Source organism: Adiantum capillus-veneris, chromosome 23 (assembly GCF_014529385.1).
Source record: "Adiantum capillus-veneris isolate H3 chromosome 23, ASM1452938v2, whole genome shotgun sequence".
Taxonomy (NCBI): Eukaryota; Viridiplantae; Streptophyta; class Polypodiopsida; order Polypodiales; family Pteridaceae; genus Adiantum; species Adiantum capillus-veneris.
The window spans coordinates 104,095,939-104,116,564 of NC_140953.1; the positions used below are offsets into that span (position 1 = coordinate 104,095,939).

General features: G+C 41.4%; 1 long non-coding RNA gene and 1 other non-coding gene across 2 annotated transcripts; both read right to left on the bottom strand.

Annotated features, from left to right (window-relative positions):
• Positions 1-17,410: 17,410 nt before the first annotated feature.
• LOC147428282 (uncharacterized) lies at positions 17,411-20,249 on the bottom strand. The gene is made up of 2 exons (XR_015185995.1): positions 18,259-20,249; positions 17,411-18,156 (listed from the first exon to the last, which is right to left on the bottom strand). It is a non-coding gene; the product is annotated as an uncharacterized LOC147428282 (long non-coding RNA).
• On the bottom strand, positions 17,852-17,923 carry TRNAG-UCC (transfer RNA glycine (anticodon UCC)). Its single transcript has one exon. It is a non-coding gene; the product is annotated as a tRNA-Gly (tRNA).
• Positions 20,250-20,626: the final 377 nt, after the last annotated feature.

Sequence of the window (20,626 nt, forward strand, 5' to 3'; positions counted from 1 at the left end):
AATTGGATGCACCTTTATCTAGTCGTACTCGTTCAGGCTCTCGCCATGCATCTTATGCATCAGATTGTTATGCTTTGGCTGTGTCTAGTTTACATGATGTTGAGGAGCCTCTGTCTTTTGATGAAGCACAGAATTCAGAAAATTGGATTGCTGCCATGAAATCAGAATATGATGCACTTATAGAGAATAACACATGGACTTTATGTGATTTGCCTCCTGACAAAAAGGCCATTGGTACGAAGTGGGTTTACAAGTTGAAACGCAAGCCGGATGGTGAGATCGATCGCCATAAGGCTCGACTTGTTGCAAAGGGTTATGCACAACAAAAAGGCATAGATTATGAAGAGACTTTTGCTCCCACTTGTCGTATGACTACTGTGCGTTTTCTATGTGCATTGGCAGCTCATTTTGGTTGGGATGTACATCAATCAGACATTGTTACTGCTTTCTTGAATGGTGACATATTTGAGGAAGTTTATGTAACGCAGCCTCGCGGTTTTGTCATAAAAGGACAAGAGGACAAAGTGTGCAAATGTAAGAAGGCTTTGTATGGGTTGAAGCAATCTCCTCGTGCTTGGTATGAGAAAGCTGACACTCATTTGGTTAAATGAGGCTTTCGTAACAGTCCAACAGAAAGCACATTGTATGTAAAGCGTGAGGATGATGTATTTCTCATTGTGGTTCTTTATGTTGATGATTTGCTGATCACTGGACCAAATGAGAGACATATTGCTGAATTTAAGGCTGATTTGAATGCTACTTTCAAGATGAAAGATTTGGGGCTGTTGCATCATTACTTGGGTATACAGTTTAAGCAGTGTGATGGTGGTATTGCCTTGTGTCAGAAAAGTTACATAGAGACATTGCTATGTAAGTTTGGACTTGAGGATTGCAAACCTATTGCCACTCCCATGGAAACAGGTTTGAAGTTGAGTCTACATGATGCTGGCGATCTTGCTGATGTCACTCTTTACCAAACTGCTGTTGGCTGCCTCATTTATGTATGCAACACGAGGCCAGATATTCAGTTTGCAATCTCGCAGGTCAGCAGATTTATGCATAGCCCAGGGTCTAAGCATTGGCAGGCTGTCAAGAGGATTTTCCGCTACCTTAGTGGCACTTTACATCTTGGCTTGTTTTATCCCAAGGGGGGATCATTGCCGCCAGACTTACATGCTTTTTCGGACTCAGATTGGGCTGGTTGTTTTGACACGCGAGTGTCCACAAGTGGTTTTTGTTTCATGCTTGGCAGTTCATGTATATCATGGTTGAGCAAGAAGCAACCTACTGTGGCCACTTCGAGTTGTGAGGCTGAGTACAGGGCAGTCTTCACAGCTACGGTTGAGTGTGTATGGCTCAGACGCCTTATGGCTGACTTGGGTGTTGGACAGGACACTGCCAACACTATCTACACTGACAGTCAGAGCGCATTGGCAATTGCGAGGAACCCAGTTTTTCATGCTCGCACAAAGCACATTGAGGTGCATTACCACTATGTCAGGGAGAGGCTCTCAGCAGGAGAGATCAGCTTGGCTTATGTGCCAACACAGGACAACCTTGCAGATCTTTTCACAAAGGCATTGTCTCGTGAGAAGCTTGAAGCTTTCCGCAAAGCTTTGGGTTTACTCCCTTTTGTGGACTGATCCTGTCCTCAGGGCATGGCACTTCCCTTTACTCATGTGCCAGCTCTCGTTCACCGCATCACTCTAGGGGGGATTTGTTACCATATACATGTGGTAGTGATGTGTGTGAACACACTAGGACCGCCGGGGCATTTTTTCCCTCTTTAGGAGGTTTTTTCCCCCGTGCATTGTATATACGCCCATCACTCTAGGGCTATCTATCTTTTCATTGCACACTAAGTAACACACTCTCTATTGTGTGCCTTGAGCTTCCTTCGTCTTCTCCAAGCTGTGTGTGTTTCTCTGCAACCCTAATTCCAACAGCTTGTTGATTTGTCTTTTGACACCCTCAACTTCGTCTCAATTTTTGGGGGTCTTCTGTTCAAAATTTGAAAAATGAAAAAAGTGCAATGCATCGAAGTGCAATGACACTTTTCATCCAAATCTTGTTGTCTCCTTGCTCCTTCGATTTGAGTCAGGTTTTGCATCAATCATAGTTCACAACAGAAAGTTATACTGTTTTCACTACAATCGAACTTGACGTAGGTTTTGTCCTTGTGCATCTTTGTGAAACATCTGCGATCATTTTTCTAATCTTGGCGTCAACTTTTTAAAGAAAATTTAGAGTTTTGCTATTCATATTACGATCGTCAATCTTGAGTTTCACGTCACTATCACGTCACTCTATTTTGAGGACTTTTTTATTATTAACGTCTACTTTTCCTTGCTTTTTGGGGTCACGTCCCTCACATCTTTGGACATTTTGTGAGCATACTTCTTGCGTTTATCATTGCTAGAACACAATCCATAAGGTGCAGTAGTTGGCACATATGGGGTAGGCATAATTGACAAATTGAAATGTTGACTTGTCTTGACATAGAAGTTGTATTTCATGCCAGGTGCATGGCTTACTCTAAGCTTATGCCTAAGGTTCAAGAAACTAGAAGCTTCTTTGAGATTATCTAAGCCCTAGATGAGAGTGGACAAAGGCAATACATTTGTAAGTTTCATTTCAAGTTAAGATTTCCAATAAAGTAGGCTATCACGGTGAATCAGCCTAGAGTCTCTCTCTCTCTCTCTCTCTCTCACACACACACACACACACACACACACACAAACACACTCACTCACTTTGTGATATGAATAGAACCTTGTGGCATCCACCCTAATATTTTAACTAACTAGAATGATGAGGTATTCAAGATTATATTTTTTCGTTATGTGTGATTGATGCCGATGTACTTTTCAATTACGATCCATCAAATTTTGATGTGAATGTTTCATGTTCAATCCTATTTCTCATTTCTTATTTTATTTACACCACCCCCCCCCCCCCCCCCAAAAAAAAAAAAAAAAAACACACACACACACACACACACATGCATGCATGCACGGTGCACATATGCATAGAGGAGAGGAAATCATAATTCTTTAAGTCTTGCATTAGCAAGAAAAGATAATATTTTGGAAATCTACTTATCAGATTCTAGAAAGCCCTCATTGAAAATGATTGCCAACAAAAATCCTAGATGAAATGGAGCTTTGAAGGGAAAGAAGTTCTAGTTGCTCCTTAAAATGGAAAGCCCTAAGTCATGTTTAAGGGTATGTAGATCAAGAGGATTTCCTTAAACTTTCCCCCTTCAATCATGATGATGTATTATTGAGCTCAATAGAGGCATTAGGTTTCAAAATAAGGGTAGAGACATGATATTTTATATAGATGTTACCATATACATGTGGTAGTGATGTGTGTGCACACACTAGGACCGTCGGGGCATTTTTTTCCCTCTTTAGGAGGTTTTTTCCTCGAGCATTATATATATGCCCATCACTCTAGGGCTATCTATCTTTCCATTGCACACTAAGTAACTCTCTCTCTCTATTGTGTGCCTTGAGCTTCCTTCGTCTTCTCCAAGCTGTGTGTGTTTCTCTGCAACCCTAATTCCAACAATTGGTATCAGAGCAGGTTACGTCCTCGCGGGCTTAGTCGTCAGCTGCTCCAACACATGCCTGCTCACTTTCTCCGATTACAATGAGGTTTGGCAAGCGTTCGCAAGTTGACAAATATTTCGGGAGTGCTCGTAGAGCTTAGTCTACACAGTTTGTTGATTCGGGCTCATTTCGGCCTCCGTTTCCACTATAGGTAGTACTACACAGGCTATTTTGTCATTTTGTGCAAAATTTTTGTCTGTGCCATTTTCTGCATAACAAGTGCCTCATAGTCTTCTACGGTTTGTGCTATATAGCACGTGTTGTTCTCGCTCCGTTTCTCGTATTTTCGGGCAGTTTTCACATCAGGTGCAACATTTACCATGGCTAACAACAACACAGATGTATTCAAGATCTTTGCTGCTGAGGACAGGTTGGATGGGGACAGCTACCCTATGTGCGCTTATATGATGCAACATGTTCTTGTGTCAAAGGACGTTTGGAACATTGTGTGGGGCATTGATGTACGTCCTGGTTTTGAGGATGTAGGCGATGTTGAGGATGTTGCAAGTCTTGCTGCAAGGATTGCTGCTATTAGAGGTGTTTTGACTACGATAGAACAAGCTCGTTGGGATGTAGGATGCGCATGCTCATGCATTGATTGCGTTGTCTGTGAAGCGCACCATTGTTCCTCACATTCGTTCAGCAAAATCTGCAAAACAAGCTTGGGATATTCTAGCAGGTCTTTATGCAAGCCGCAATGAGGCTAAAATTGCTTTGCTGTGTAAAGAGTTGGAGTCGAAGATTATGCATGAGGAAGATGATATGGACACTTTTCTTGCTGGTGTTAAGGATATCAATGAGCAACTTATTTCTGCAGGTGAAGTCATTTCAAACAGTTTCCTTGTGCAGACTGTTCTTGATGCCTTACCAGAATCCTACCAGACTTTTGCTAGTACTTGGAGACTGATGACGCAAGGAAATCCTAAAGTTGTCAAGTTTGATGCATTATTCACATCGCTGTTGCAAGAGTCACTTTCCAAAAAAAATAGAACTAGGCAGCGTGCAATTGAACAGGCTTTTATTGCTTCTCAAAGAAAGGGTGGTAACAACAATGCGGCCACTTCTTCTGGTTTTGCTGCTGCAAGTGGCAAAACTTATGTTCCTAATGCTTCTGCTGGTAGCAATTCGTCTGGAAATTCTGGTGATAAGGGCAAAAAGAAGATGTGTTGCCATTATTGTAAACCTAATGATCACTTGATCAAATCGTGTCCTAAGTTGAAGGCCAAAGAGGCTAAGAAAAGAGGGTGGCTCCACTGCAAATGCTGGTTGCACTACAAACGCAACCATTGTTGAGTCTTCTGTGAAAGGAGACTATGTTGCTGACGGTGATGCAGATTGGGCTTTTAGCGCAGAGTGCACTTACAATCCTGCTGTCCATGATGCATGCTTGTCAGTTGCTGCAGATTCACATGTGTGGTATTTCGACAGTGGTGCTACAAAGCACATTACCTCACATCACGAATTGTTCACCTCTCTCGAGTCTGTCCCTTATGGGAATTCAGTCACTTATGCCAACAAGGCCTCTTATCCGGTTCAAGGAGTTGAAAAGATTGTGCTTACTGCTGCAAATGGCAGTTCCTTTACACTTGTTGATGCACTTTATGTACCTAGGATCAAGAAGAATCTCTTGTCTGTATCCGCACTTGCTAAACTTGGACTTGTAGTCAAATTTGTGGATGACAGATGTACAGTTCATGATCTCAGCTTTGGTGATGAAATTGTTGCATTTGGCCTTTTGTGCCATGGGCTGTATAAGCTCACTTTGTATGACAAGTGTGGACAAAATTTTGCAAATGCTGTTGCAGATTCAAGGGCTATTTCAGATACAAAACTTTGGCATGCACGATTTGGTCATTTGAATTTTGCCAGTTTGCTGCGTTTGCAGAAATCTGATATGGTTGCTTCTTTGCCGCCTCTAGAAGCACCTGTCAAACATGTTTGTGAAGGCTGTATTTTGGGTAAGATACAATGTTCTAAATTTCCAAAGGATGGTTCTGTTCGGGCCACATGTAGGTTGCAGCTTGTGCATAGTGATGTTTGTGGACCCATGCAAACTCCGTCCTTGGGCAATTACCTTTACTTCCTCACTTTCATTGATGATTCCGAAGTTTTTATGTGCTTCAAAAAATTTCTGGCTATGGCTGAAAATGTCTCGAAATGTACTATGGGCACCCTCCGTTCCGATCGAGGGGGGGAGTATATGTCCCGTGAATTGAATGCATTTCTGGCTAGTCGTGGGATAAAACACCAATTACAGTGCCTTATACACCTCAACAAAATGGTGTTGCTGAGAGGAAAAACAGGTCACTTACGGAAATGGCACAATGTATGGTCAAAATTCAAGCTTTTCCGCATTCTTTTTGGCTTGAGGCCATCATGTGTGCCACTTAAGTACTAAACAAGTGTCCTACAAAAACGCTTTGCAGTCTATTACTCCATATGAAGCATGGCATGATAGAAAGCCTTCTATTGAGCACATGCGTGTTTTTGGATGTTTGGTATATTCTTTGGTGCCACAAGTACAGTGCAAATGCTGGTTCCACTACAAATGCAACCATTGTTGAGTCTTCTGTGAAAGGAGACTGTGTTGCTGACTGTGATGCAGATTGGGCTCTTAGCGCAGAGTGCACTTACAATCCTGCTGTCCATGATGCATGCTTGTCGATTTTGCTGCAGATTCACATGTGTGGTATTTTGACAGTGGTGCTACAAAGCACATTACCTCACATCGTGAATTGTTCACCTCTCTCGAGTCTGTCCCTCATGGGAATTCAGTCACTTATGCCAACAAGGCCTCTTATCCGGTTCAGGGAGTTGAAAAGATTGTGCTTACTGCTGCAAATGGCAGTTCATTTACACTTGTTGATGCACTTTATGTACCTGGGATTAAGAAGAATCTCTTGTTTGTATCCGCACTCGCTACACTTGCACTTGTAGTCCAATTTGTGGATGACAGATGTACAGTTCATGATCTCAGCTTTGGTGATGAAATTGTTGCATCTAGCCTTTTGGGCCATGGGCTGTATAAGCTCACTTTGTATCACAAGTGTGGACAAAAATTTGCAAATGCTGTTGCACATTCAAGGGCTATTTCAAATACAAAACTTTGGCATGCACGTTTTGGTCATTTGAATTTGCCAGTTTGCTGCGTTTGCAGAAATTTGATATGGTTGCTTCTTTGCCGCCTCTAGAAGCACCTGACAAACATGTTTGTGAAGGTTGTGTTTTGGGTAAGATGCAGCGTTCTAAGTTTCCAAAGGATGGTTCAGTTCAGGCTACATGCAGGGTGCAGCTTGTGGATAGTGATGTTTGTGGACCCATGCAAATTCCGTCCTTGGGCAATTACCTTTACTTCGTGACTTTCATTGATGATTCCGAAGTTTTTTTGTGCTTCAAAAAATTTCTGGCTATGGCTAAAAATGTCTCGAAATGTACTATGGGCACCCTCCGTTCCGATCAAGGGGGGGAGTATATGTCCCATGAATTCAATGCATTTCTCGCTAGTCGTGGGATAAAACACCAATTACAGTGTCATACACACCTTAGCAAAATGGTGTTGCTGAGAGGAAAAACAGGTCACTTACGGAAATGGCACAATGTATGGTCAAAATTCAAGCTTTGCCGCATTCTTTTTGGCTTGAGGCCATCATGTGTGCCACTTAAGTACTAAACAAGTGTCCTACAAAAACGCTTTGCAGTCTATTACTCCATATGAAGCATGGCATGATAGAAAGCCTTCTATTGAGCACATGCGTGTTTTTGAATGTTTGGTATATTCTTTGGTTCCACAAGTACAGTGCAAAAGCTGGTTCCACTACAAATGCAGCCATTGTTGAGTCTTCTGTGAAAGGAGACTGTGTTGCTGACGGTGATGCAGATTGGGCTTTTAGCGCAGAGTGCACTTACAATCCTGTTGTCCATGATGCATGCTTGTCAGTTTTGCTGCAGATTCACATGTGTGGTATTTCAACAGTGGTGCTACAAAGCACATTACCTCACATCGTGAATTGTTCACCTCTCTCGAGTCTGTCCCTCATGGGAATTCAGTCACTTATGCCAACAAAGCCTATTATCCGGTTCAGGGAGTTGAAAAGATTGTGCTTACTGCTGCAAATGGCAGTTCCTTCACACTTGTTGATGCACTTTATGTACCTGGGATCAAGAAGAATCTCTTGTCTGTATCCGCACTTGCTAAACTTGGACTTGTAGTCAAATTTGTGGATGACTGATGTACAGTTCATGATCTCAGCTTTGGTGATGAAATTGTTGCATCTGGCCTTTTGTGCCATGGGCTGTATAAGCTCACTTTGTATGACAAGTGTGGACAAAATTTTGCAAATGCTGTTGCAGATTCAAGGGCTATTTAACATACAAAACTTTGGCATGCACGTTTTGGTCATTTGTATTTTGCCAGTTTGCTGCGTTTGCAGAAATCTGATATGGTTGCTTCTTTGCCGCCTCTAGAAGCACCTGTCAAACATGTTTTTGAAGGCTGTGTTTTGGGTAAGATGCAGCGTTCTAAGTTTCCAAAGGATGGTTCAGTTCGGGCCACATGTAGGTTGCATCTTGTGCATAGTGATGTTTGTGGACCCATGCAAACTCCGTCCTTGGGCAATTACCTTTACTTCGTGACTTTTGTTGATGATTACGAAGTTTTTATGTGCTTCAAAATATTTCTGGATATGGCTAAAAATGTCTCGAAATGTACTATGGGCACCCTCCATTCCGATCGAGGGGGGAGTATATGTCCCATGAATTCAATGCATTTCTGGCTAGTCGTGGGATAAAACACCAATTATAGTGCCATACACACCTCAGCAAAATGGTGTTGCTGAGAGGAAAAATAGGTCACTTACGGAAATGGCACAATGTATGTTCAATATTCAAGCTTTGTCGCATTATTTTTGGCTTGAGGCCATCATGTGTGCCACTTAAGTACTAAACAAGTGTCCTACAAAAGAGCTTTGCAGTCTATTACTCCATATGAAGCATGGCATGATAGAAAGCCTTCAATTGAGCACATCCGTGTTTTTGGCTGTTTGGCATATGATTTGGTGCCACAAGCACAGTGCAAATGCTGGTTCCACTACAAATGGAGCCATTGTTGAGTCTTCTGTGAAAGGAGACTGTGTTGCTGACAATGATGCAGATTCGGCTTTTAGCGCAGAGTGCACTTACAATCCTGCTGTCTATGATGCATGCTTGTCAATTTTGCTGCAGATTCACATGTGTGGTATTTCGACAGTGGTGCTACAAAGCACATTACCTCACATCGTGAATTGTTTACCTCTCTCGAGTCTATCCCTCATGGGAATTCAGTCACTTATGCCAACAAGGCCTGTTATCCGGTTCAGGGAGTTGAAAAGATTGTGCTTACTGCTGCAAATGGCAGTTCATTTACACTTGTTGATGCACTTTATGTACCTGGGATCAAGAAGAATCTCTTGTCTGTATCCGCACTTGCTAAACTTGGACTTGTAGTCAAATTTGTGGATGACTGATGTACAGTTCATGATCTCAGCTTTGGTGATGAAATTATTGCATCTGGCCTTTTGTGCCATGGGCTTTATAAGCTCACTTTGTATGACAAGTGTGGACAAAATTTTGCAAATGCTGTTGCAGATTCAAGGGCTATTTCAGATACAAAACTTTGGCATGCACGTTTTGGTCATTTGAATTTTGCCAGTTTGCTGCGTTTGTAGAAATCTGATATGGTTGCTTCTTTGCCGCCTCTAGAAGCACCTGTCAAACATGTTTGTGAAGGCTGTGTTTTGGGTAAGATGCAGCGTTCTAAGTTTCCAAAGGATGGTTCAGTTCGGGCCACGTGCAGGTTACATCTTGTGCATAGTGATGTTTGTGGACCCATGCAAACTCCGTCCTTGGGCAATTACCTTTACTTCATGACTTTCGTTGATGATTCCGAAGTTTTTATGTGCTTCAAAAAATTTCTGGCTATGGCTAAAAATGTCTCGAAATGTACTATGGGCACCCTCCATTCCGATCGAGGGGGGAGTATATGTCCCATGAATTCAATGCATTTCTGGCTAGTCGTGGGATAAAACACCAATTACAGTGCCATACACACCTCAAAAAAATGGTGTTGCTGAGAGGAAAAACAGGTCACTTACGGAAATGGCACAATGTATGTTCAAAATTCAAGCTTTGGCGTATTATTTTTGGCTTGAGGCCATCATGTGTGCCACTTAAGTACTAAACAAGTGTCCTACAAAAGAGCTTTGCAGTCTATTACTCCATATGAAGCATGGCATGATAGAAAGCCTTCAATTGAGCACATCCGTGTTTTTGGCTGTTTCGCATATGCTTTGGTGCCACAAGCACAGTGCAGAAAATTGGATGATAAGGCCGTCAAATGTATTTTTGTTGGTTACAGTGTTGAAAGAAAAGGTTACAGGTTGTATCATCCGCAAACAAAACATATTCTATTTTCACGGGATGTACTGTTTGTGGAAGATTCAGCGTTCTAAGTTTCCAAAGGATGGTTGAGTTCGGGCCACATGCAGGTTGCAGCTTGTGCATAGTGATGTTTGTGGACCCATGCAAACTCCATCCTTAGGCAATTACCTTTACTTCGTGACTTTCATTGATGATTCCGAAGTTTTTATGTGCTTCAAAAAAATTCTGGCTATGGCTGAAAATGGCTCGAAATGTACTATGGGCACCCTCCGTTCCGATCGAGGGGGGGAGTGTATGTCCCATGAATTCAATGCATTTCTGGCTAGTCGTGGGATAAAACACCAATTATAGTGCCATACACACCTCAGCAAAATGGTGTTGCTGAGAGGAAAAATAGGTCACTTACGAAAATGGCACAATGTATGGTCAAAATTCAAGCTTTGCCGCATTCTTTTTTGCTTGAGGCCATCATGTGTGCCACTTAAGTACTAAACAAGTGTCCTACAAAAAAGCTTTGCAGTCTATTACTCCATATGAAGCATGGCATGATAGAAAGCCTTCTATTGAGCACATGCGTGTTTTTGGATGTTTCGCATATGCTTTGGTGCCACAAGCACAGTGCAGAAAATTGGATGATAAGGCCGTCAAATGTATTTTTGTTGGTTATAGTGTTGAAAGCAAAGGTTACAGGTTGTATCATCCGCAAACAAAACGTATTCTATTTTCACGGGATGTACTGTTTGTGGAAGATTCTGTTCAACCCTTGCTGTCATGTACTAGAGATAGTAATGTAAGCTCATAGGACATTTATGACACTTTGTTGTTTCTTTTTAGTGGTACAAATACGAATGTAAGTTCCAATGAGGCAAATGTATAGCCTATGGGGGTTTCTGAAAATGTTAAAGATGGGACTATTACTGATGCAGATGTACATGATGTACTTGATGAAGAAAGGGCTGAAAATGAGCAGGCTAGATGTATATGTCTTCAAAGCTAAGGTTGAGTGTGTATGGCCCAGACGCCTTATGGCTAATTTGGGTGTTGGACAGGACATTGCCAACACTATCTACACTGACAGTCAGAGCGCATTGGCAGTTGCGAGGAACCCAGTTTTTCATACTCGCACAAAGCACATTGAGGTGCATTACCACTATGTCAGGGAGAGTCTCTCAGCAGAAAAGATCAGCTTGGCTTATGTGCCAACACAGGACAACCTTGCAGATCTTCTCACAAAGGCATTGTCTCGTGAGAAGCTTGAAGCTTTCCGCAAAGCTTTGGGCTTACTCCCCTCTGTGGACTGATCATGTTCTCAGGGCGTGGCACTTCCCTTTACTCATGTGCCAGCTCTCATTCACCGCATCACTACAGGGGGGATTTGTTACCATATACATGTGGTAGTGGTGTGTGAACACACTAGGACCGTCGAGGCATTTTTTCCCTCTTTAGGAGGTTTTTTTCCCCGAGCATTGTATATACGCCCATCACTCTAGGGCTATCTATCTTTCCATTTCACACTAAGTAACTCTCTCTCTATTGTGTGCCTTGAGCTTCCTTCGTCTTCTCCAAGCTGTGTGTGTTTCTCTGCAACCCTAATTCCAACAATGGATAGAAAACAAATTATTACAGTTGTATCACAAGATGTTTTTGATACATCCAAAAACGAGAGTCTATTTTTGTGTATACGTTTTATATTTAAATTTAAAACTAAAACAAATCCCTTCTCTCCTCATAACATTGCCTCATCTAAAGAGGATTCATTTCTAAAAATTGTTTCTCGATGAGCACACTTCCATTATTTACAAAACACCCTTCTTTTTTGGTGAAGATAGCCATTAAATTGAGGTTGTTCCAGGAACTATCCTCCTAACAAACCTCCTCAAAGACTCCCCCATGCACAACTCAAAGAGCTATTGGAGAAGGGAACGATAAGGCCAAGTTCATCTCCTTTTTTCTTTCTAGTTTTTTTAGTTATAGAAGAAGTTGACTCATACAGGATGTTTTTGACTCGGTGTCATCAGAACTCCCTCATACACACTCAGATCTACTTTGAATGCATTGGTGCAATCAAAATTATGAAAATTTTCATGAAAAATTGTTTTGCAAGACTTGCAAATTTTTTTGGCAGAAATGATTGAGTTTTTGTTAATTTAGATACATTCATATCATCCAAATGGTGTAATATTGCATCGAGAACGTTTTGCAATGGACATCAAGTTGTGTATGAAAAGTGTAATGTTTTGTTGTGTATGTTGTTTGGTGTGTTCTTAAGACATTCATAAAGAAGATTCATTTCTAAAAATTGTTTCTCGATAAGCACGCTTCCATTATTTACAAAACACCCAGACTATTGATTAATTAAGCACGTTATAGAGCTAGACTATCTTCGATAGCTCCAACCCAGTGAGTTCATAGATCACCTCCGAGACCCGTGAGTGATTGCGATCCTCCAAGAGAGATTCCTAGGACTATGCCACCCTTGTATGTAGCTCTAGAGTTTAGCATACCATAGAGTGATCTTCATAGGTTAGATCAATACGAGACTGACAACATAGACCCAACATGTGTTGCTCACCACCTTGATATGCAGCAGAGAAACACATTATTGAGTGATTCATCTATAGAGTAGCCACACCATTATAGATATTTACATAGAGCCATATTTTTGTGCATTGACATGACCACATTCCCTGATCATAGAGCAGGCATATACAACTTGTGAGACATTGCCACATCAGGTTCCTATAGATCACATTGATGAGACCACAATAGAGGCCACACAACAGATCAAAGCCATTGGAGCCTAGTTTGACCTCTACACCCCAATGTAGTTCCACTTTAGCAGGGCACACAAGGAATTCTAGCCATAGATTGACTCATAGAGATTACCATAGGATTAAACAGGTTTATGTTTCCCAAAAAGGCCTTCATGATAGATGTTTGTCTTGTGATGACACAATTGTGTGTGTAGCAAGCCATAGAGCACATGATGGTGCATCACAGAGATGATGATCATATGTGAAGAGAGCTTGACATACACTCATTGAGACACCATGGACATTGATCATTTGTCTATCAAAGAGCTAACCACCTATCACACCGCAGGTTGACACTAGACATAGCTTCTATGTCAAGACAAGTCAACATTTCAATTTGTCAATTATGCCTACCCCATATGTGCCAACTGCACCTTACGTGCATGTGTCTAGTGCACCATAGTCAATTTGCACAAATAAAAGGTCTAATGTAACTAGGAGGGATAAGAGAGTTTCTTGCAAAGAAGAAAATTTGCAATCTCCTAGCTCTCTGTATAATGGTCATCATCTGGCTAGCACTTAGCTCCATATGGATAGTAGAATCTATAGCACAACTAATGGATCTACGGATGACATCAATCTTTGAATGTGTGGTCAATGTACTCTTTGGCTCAGGATCCCCCAATGGTTGACTCCTACGTAGCTCTAAGTCAATAGCATGGTCACTAGAAATCTTAGGGTATTTGCTGCTAAGTACATGGCTTACTCTAAGCTTATGCCTAAGGTTCAAGAAACTAGAAGCTTCTTTGAGATTATCTAAGCCCTAGATGAGAGTGGACAAAGGCAATACATTTTTAAGTTTCATTTCAAGTTAAGCTTTCCAATCAAGTAGGTTATCACGTTGAATCAGCCTAGAGACTCTCTCTCTCTCTCTCTCTCTTTCTCTCTCTCTCTCTCTCACACTCACACACACACACACACACACACACACACACTCACTCACTTTGTGATATGAATAGAACCTTGTGGCATCCACCCATATATCCTAACAAATTAGAATGATGAGGTATTCAAGATTATATTTTTTCGTTATGTGTGATTGATGCCGATGTACTTTTCAATTATGATCTATCAAATTTTGATGTGAATGTTTCATGTTCAATCCTGTTTCTCTCTCTCTCTCTCTCACCCACTCTCTCTCTCTCTCTCTCTCTCTCACACACACACACACACACACACACTCTCTCTCTCTCTCTCTCTCTCTCTCTCTCTCTCTCTCTCTCTCTCTCTCTCTCACACACACACACACACACACACACATGCATGCATGCACGGTGCACATATGCATAGAGGAGAGGAAATCATAATTCTTTAAGCCTTGCATTAGCAAGAAAAGATAATCTTTTGGAAATCTACTTATCAGATTCTAGAAAGCCCTCATTGAAAATGATTGCCAACAAAAATACTAGATGAAATGGAGCTTTGAAGGGAAAGAAGTTCTGGTTGCTCCTTAAAATGGAAAGCCCTAAGTCACGTTTAAGGGTATGTAGATCAAGAGGATTTCCTTAAACTTTCCCCCTTGAATCATGATGTATTATTGAGCTCAATAGAGGCATTAAGTTTCAACATAAAGGTAGAGACATGATAGTTCATATTGATAAAAACTAAACTATTACAGTTGTATCACAAGATGCTATTGATACATCCAAAAAGGAGAGTCTATTTTTGTGTATACGTTTTATATTTAAATTTTGAAGATAGCCATTAAATTGAGGTTGTTCCAGGAACTATCCTCCTAACAAACCTCCTCAAAGACTCCCCCATGCACAACTCAAAGAGCTATTGGAGAAGGGAACGATAAGGCCAAGTTCATCTCCTTTTTTCTTTCTAGTTTTTTTAGTTATAGAAGAAGTTGACTCATACAGGATGTTTTTGACTCGGTGTTGTCAGAACTCCCTCATACGCACTCAGATCTACTTTGAATGCATTGGTGCAATCAAAATTATGAAAATTTTCATGAAAAATTGTTTTGCAAGACTTGCAAATTTTTTTGGCAGAAATGATTGAGTTTTTGTTAATTTAGATACATTCATATCAAATGGTGTAATATTGCATCGAGAACGTTTTGCAATGGACATCAAGTTGTGTATGAAAAGTGTAATGTTTTGTTGTGTATGTTGTTTGGTGTGTTCTTAAGACATTGATAAAGAGGATTCATTTCTAAAAATTGTTTCTCGATGAGCACGCTTCCATTATTTACAAAACACCCTTCTTTTTTGGTGAAGATAGCCATTAAATTGAGGTTGTTCCAGGAACTATCCTCCTAACAAACCTCCTCAAAGACTCCCCCATGCACAACTCAAAGAGCTATTGGAGAAGGGAACGATAAGGCCAAGTTCATCTCCTTTTTTCTTTCTAGTTTTTTTAGTTATAGAAGAAGTTGACTCATACAGGATGTTTTTGACTCGGTGTTGTCAGAACTCCCTCATACGCACTCAGATCTACTTTGAATGCATTGGTGCAATCAAAATTATGAAAATTTTCATGAAAAATTGTTTTGCAAAACTTGCAAATTTTTTTGGCAGAAATGATTGAGTTTTTGTTAATTTAGATACATTCATATCATCCAAATGGTGTAATATTGCATCGAGAACGTTTTGCAATGGACATCAAGTTGTGTATGAAAAGTGTAATGTTTTGTTGTGTATGTTGTTTGGTGTGTTCTTAAGACATTGATAAAGAGGATTCATTTCTAAAAATTGTTTCTCGATGAGCACGCTTCCATTATTTACAAAACACCCTTCTTTTTTGGTGAAGATAGCCATTAAATTGAGGTTGTTCCAGGAACTATCCTCCTAACAAACCTCCTCAAAGACTCCCCTATGCACAACTCAAAGAGCTATTGGAGAAGGGAACGATAAGGCCAAGTTCATCTCCCTTTTTCTTTCTAGTTTTTTTAGTTATAGAAGAAGTTGACTCATACAGGATGTTTTTGACTCGGTGTTGTCAGAACTCCCTCATACGCACTCAGATCTACTTTGAATGCATTGGTGCAATCAAAATTATGAAAATTTTCATGAAAAATTGTTTTGCAAGACTTGCAAAATTTTTTGGCAGAAATGATTGAGTTTTTGTTAATTTAGGTACATGCATATCATCCAAATGGTGTAATATTGCATCGAGAACATTTTGCAATGGACATCAAGTTGTGTATGAAAAGTGTAATGTTTTGTTGTGTATGTTGTTTGGTGTGTTCTTAAGACATTGATAACCCCTTCGTGGTATAGCCTGTTTGAAAATTTGAGGAACGGTTAAATGAACGCTCTTTCTTGTTTGGGTTATGTCTTTGTGTTCATTTTCTTAAGATTGAACTATGTGAACATTTTTTGTATAGTAAGCATGCCAGAGTAAGTTATACACTGTTTGTAGGCAAGTAGAAGCTTGAGAAATTTGAGTCGCTAAAATTGGATGTGTGTGTGCATATGCTTATTAAGTCACTTAGGTGGTGTTGTTCTTACTTTTTCACCTTCATAGTAGATGCAACTCGTAAGGCTTGGGCATATCCATCAACTCATACGGATGATGCACTTTGTATCACGAAAAAATGGATTTCATAGATTGGGACACAGTCAAACAAGAGGCTTAAGTGCTGAAGGGCTAATAACGATGGAGATTATTTTTGTGATGGATACTATGTTTTACTTTCACATGAGTTTTGGTTTGAAGTTTCGAAAATTGTGGTTAAGGGTGATTAAGGGATCATTAGTGAAGGCACAAGACGATTGTACTTTAGAAGAATCTTGGAGGTTTTTTTTAAACAAAACCTTCAAAGTATTATTCGAGAGTCTTTGGTTGGTCAACTATGGCTAACTTGGTAAGTGTTGATGACTGATCTCATTCTTGATTAGGATCTTGATCAGTTTGGTAAAGTGTCACATAAATGATCTAGCATTGACATCGGGATAGTCGAGTTTAATTTTTATGTTGTGGATGACCATTTTGTTGAGTCCAATGGCAAGTCGATTCTTGTTTATCAATAGAGCTATTGTTGCAAGTCTTGTTTTGAGTACAATATGACTTGGAAAGCCATTGCAAGCCAATACGGATGAGAGAAATGGGAATGTGAAAAATGGACACTCATAGGATGTTCAAATGGTGCGAAAGGGTCCATTAAAATAGCAAGTATACCAGTAGTCATCCCCTCCTTTTAAAGGTGACTACCTGACAAGAGGTGACACTACATATTGTGTACATAATGTGCTTGAGAGCAGCTAGGCTTAAGAGTTTTTTGTTAGTAGATTGTCCATAATGATTATTGTTTTTCTTCTATACAATATGAATAGATGTCTTTAATATTTCTCTCTTTTTCTATCACCAATTTCTCCTCTATGCATAGGTAGAATCTAGCGACAGATAAGCATCCTCATTCTTTGACTTTTGAAGAAATGAATGCTTTTTTCTCAAGTTCCGTTTCATGTAAGCCTACTAAATCCTTCAAGGGCTCTTCTTTCAAAAAACCAATGCAAGAAGACGTGCCTCAATTGTATGAATTGGATGATATACTTCAACTAGAATTCATCCTAAGACGAGACATTAGATGGAATTTTCAGGCTCATCTTTGTGGAAACGTGTGTGTGTGTGTGTGTGTGTGTGTGTGAGTGAGAGAGAGAGAGAGAGAGAGAGAGAGAGAGCGCATCATTTCCACTTCATGAGTCTAGGTGGACAAAGCGCTTGTGTGGCAAGCCTAGTTGCTATTAAAAGTACTCGATATCTACCTTGTTACTTTATCTATGATGTCACCGTCTGTGTGTGTCCTAGATGCCTAGCTCAAAGAATAAAAGGGACTTACGTGCAAATTTTTTACTAAGCCTTGGTGTGAGAAGGCCTCGTGTTACCGAGTCTCAATAGAGTGGTCAAAGCCCTTGCACTGCCAGCACTGTAGTGAGCTTACGAATCCTAAACCCAAAAAGAAGTCGCTCGATTTACCGCAACAAAAAAAGTGGGCGATTCGAAATGCGCAGATCAGCTTTCAAAGCTCTTATCCCAACGAATCCTGCTATCTAAGCAAGATGCGTCCGCCGGGAGTCGAACCCGGGTCTATTGCTTGGAAGGCAATTATCCTGACCGTTGGACTACGAACGCTTGTTGAAAACTTTCAGTCCTAATCAAATTAGGCTCTAAACACACAACACTTTTGCGTCCCTTGCCTGACTCAGTATCTTTGTTATTGACTTCATGCACTTCTATGATGAGAATTTGCTCGCTTTTGAATCTATCCATCAACCACCATTTCTTCTAGGATGTACCACCAGCAGAAACATCGCCCGATTCGCAGCAGGAAACAACAGCAGCGGCCGCCAGATGCCTTGGCATGCCTGAACCAAACCAATGGCACCATTGAGAACATTACCCCAAAACATTTATCCACTTCACAGAACCATATATACATGGGTATGGATGATGCTTGAAGAACTTACTTGTGAGCTTTCATCAGGGTACCACATTTGTGCTCCCTAGATCTGCGTCTTTTTCAAGAAACCCACGAGCTCAGTGTTATCCCACCGACTTGGTACAGATCCTTGTTCTGAGCACTGGCATATCCTGCAATCAACAAACACGCTCCAAGAAATCACATTGATGCATTTGGCGTACATATCGACCAAAGCACAACATGTTTCACGACCATGGTGTTGACGAGCTTTCTATGCCTTCGGAAGGGCACCACATATCGACCAAAGCAATGCCGAGCACAACATGTTTCCCCGACAATCTCTGACTTGCAATCTCTTAGTGTCCCTTTTGTGCCTTCGTAAGGGCACCACATTTGGCATACATATCGATCAAAGCATTGCCAAGCACACCATGTTTCTCCAATAGTCCTTGACTTGCAATCTCATAGCGAATTCTCTCACCCATGTGAAGGTCAGAAAAGTATTCCTTCTTCTGAGCGCAAGCTTATAGGTAGGTCAGAAAAGAATAACTTGTTGCTGGTAACTCTCTTCCTGTCTGTGCTTAAATTCTTCCCGTTGGGCGTATCCTGCCCTCAACACGTTCCCAGAGGACATATTGGAAAGGATGCCCTCAACACGTTCCCAGAGGACATATTGGAAAGGATGCCCATATTGAAAAATAGCCCAGAGCTTCCTTGCCACAGCCATGGTGAGCATTATGCTGCAATCAACACGTTCAAAGAGAAGACATATTAGAAAGGATGCCCATTGAAATCTTTTTCATTAGTATTTGGCATACATAGCGATCAAAGCATTGCCAAGCGCAAGATGTCTCTCCAACAGCCCCTCACTGGCAATCTCATTGTGAAATCTCTCACCCATATGAAGGCCACATGCACTTGCATTTAGAGAAAAGCTTTCCCCTTGCATCCGGTTAAAATAGCCCAGAGCTTCCTTGCCACACCACGTTGGGCATATCCTTCAATCAACACATATCCGGCGAAAACAACACATGCTCGCTTGCTACAGCCATGCTGGGCATATCCTGCAATTAGTGCACTCCAAGAGACCAAATCCGAGAGGGGATGCCCATCAAGAACTTTTCGTGCTTTCTTGAGGGCACCACATTTGGGATATGTATCGCCCACAGCACTAGCCCTCTGACTGTGAAATCTCAGCGTGAATGCTCTCACCAATATGAAGGTGTTGCGTAAGGCCACATGACCTCAAGGTGCAAGCATAGGTGGATGCATTTGGAGAAAGGCCTTCCCTTTGCATCTGGTTAAAATAACGTTTCCTTGCCACAGCAATATCGGGCAATATCTTGCAATCAACACGTGCCAAGTGAGATTACAGAGAGGATGCCAATCAAGAATTTTTTTGTGCTTCCGTGACGGCACCACCAAGCATGCTATCTTTCTCCAACAGCCCTTGACTGGCGATCTCGTCGTGAATTATGTTGACATCTTGCGTAAGGACACAAGGTGACATCTTGCATAGGTGATTTGCAGTTGGAGAGAGGCCTTCCCTACGCATCCATGAATGAAAGCAGCACAATGTTTCCTTGCCACAGCCATAACAAATATCCAAGACACAACGTTTCAGATGAAATGCTCATTGCCCTTGACTAGCCCTTAGGCCATCCTTGTACAAGCATAGCTGATTGCATTTGAAGAAAGGACTTCCATTCATGTCTGGTTAAAACAGCGCCCAAGCTTCCTTGGCACATCCATGTTGAATGCGCATCAGGAGACAACATCTGGAGGAGAAAACCCATCCATGGTTTTTTTTGCGCTTGCGCGAGTACGTCGTACCAATTTCGTCAAAAAACGAGAATCTGTTGGAGATGCGTACACGAGGGACAGGCTCGCTTTTTGGCGGGCGGTTTTGGGTGGGGTAGGGGCAGCCATGTGAGGCAAGCAAGTGGCAGTCGGCGAGAGTCCGGATGGAAGTGAGTTGCAATCCAAGCGGCGAGGAAGCTCTGCGACCGGAGACGACCACCTGTCGGAAGAAGAGTAACATAGGCGAAGCGTCTTCTTTGGCGCCATTTTTTTTTTATAGCAGTGACATCGCTCATGCGGCTTGGCTTAGCTCCAAAGGCATTGACAGCGCACGCGGCTGCCAGAGTTAGAATCTTGTAACGGTTTTGTACGCTGTAGTGTGTGTTGCTGTGACGAGGTGTAAGGGAAGAATCTCCGGAGATTCTAGCAAATAAAATAAAAGTTGAACCAGCGAGAGTATCACGTCTGGGATACTCAAGACCTTTATGTCTTTTTATAACGGCACCACATTTGCGCGAGAGTATCACGTCTGGCATACTAGCAATCTCATCGTGGATTTTCAACCCCATGTAAAGATTTTGCATAAGGCTAGTGCTTTTGTGAGGGCACCACAT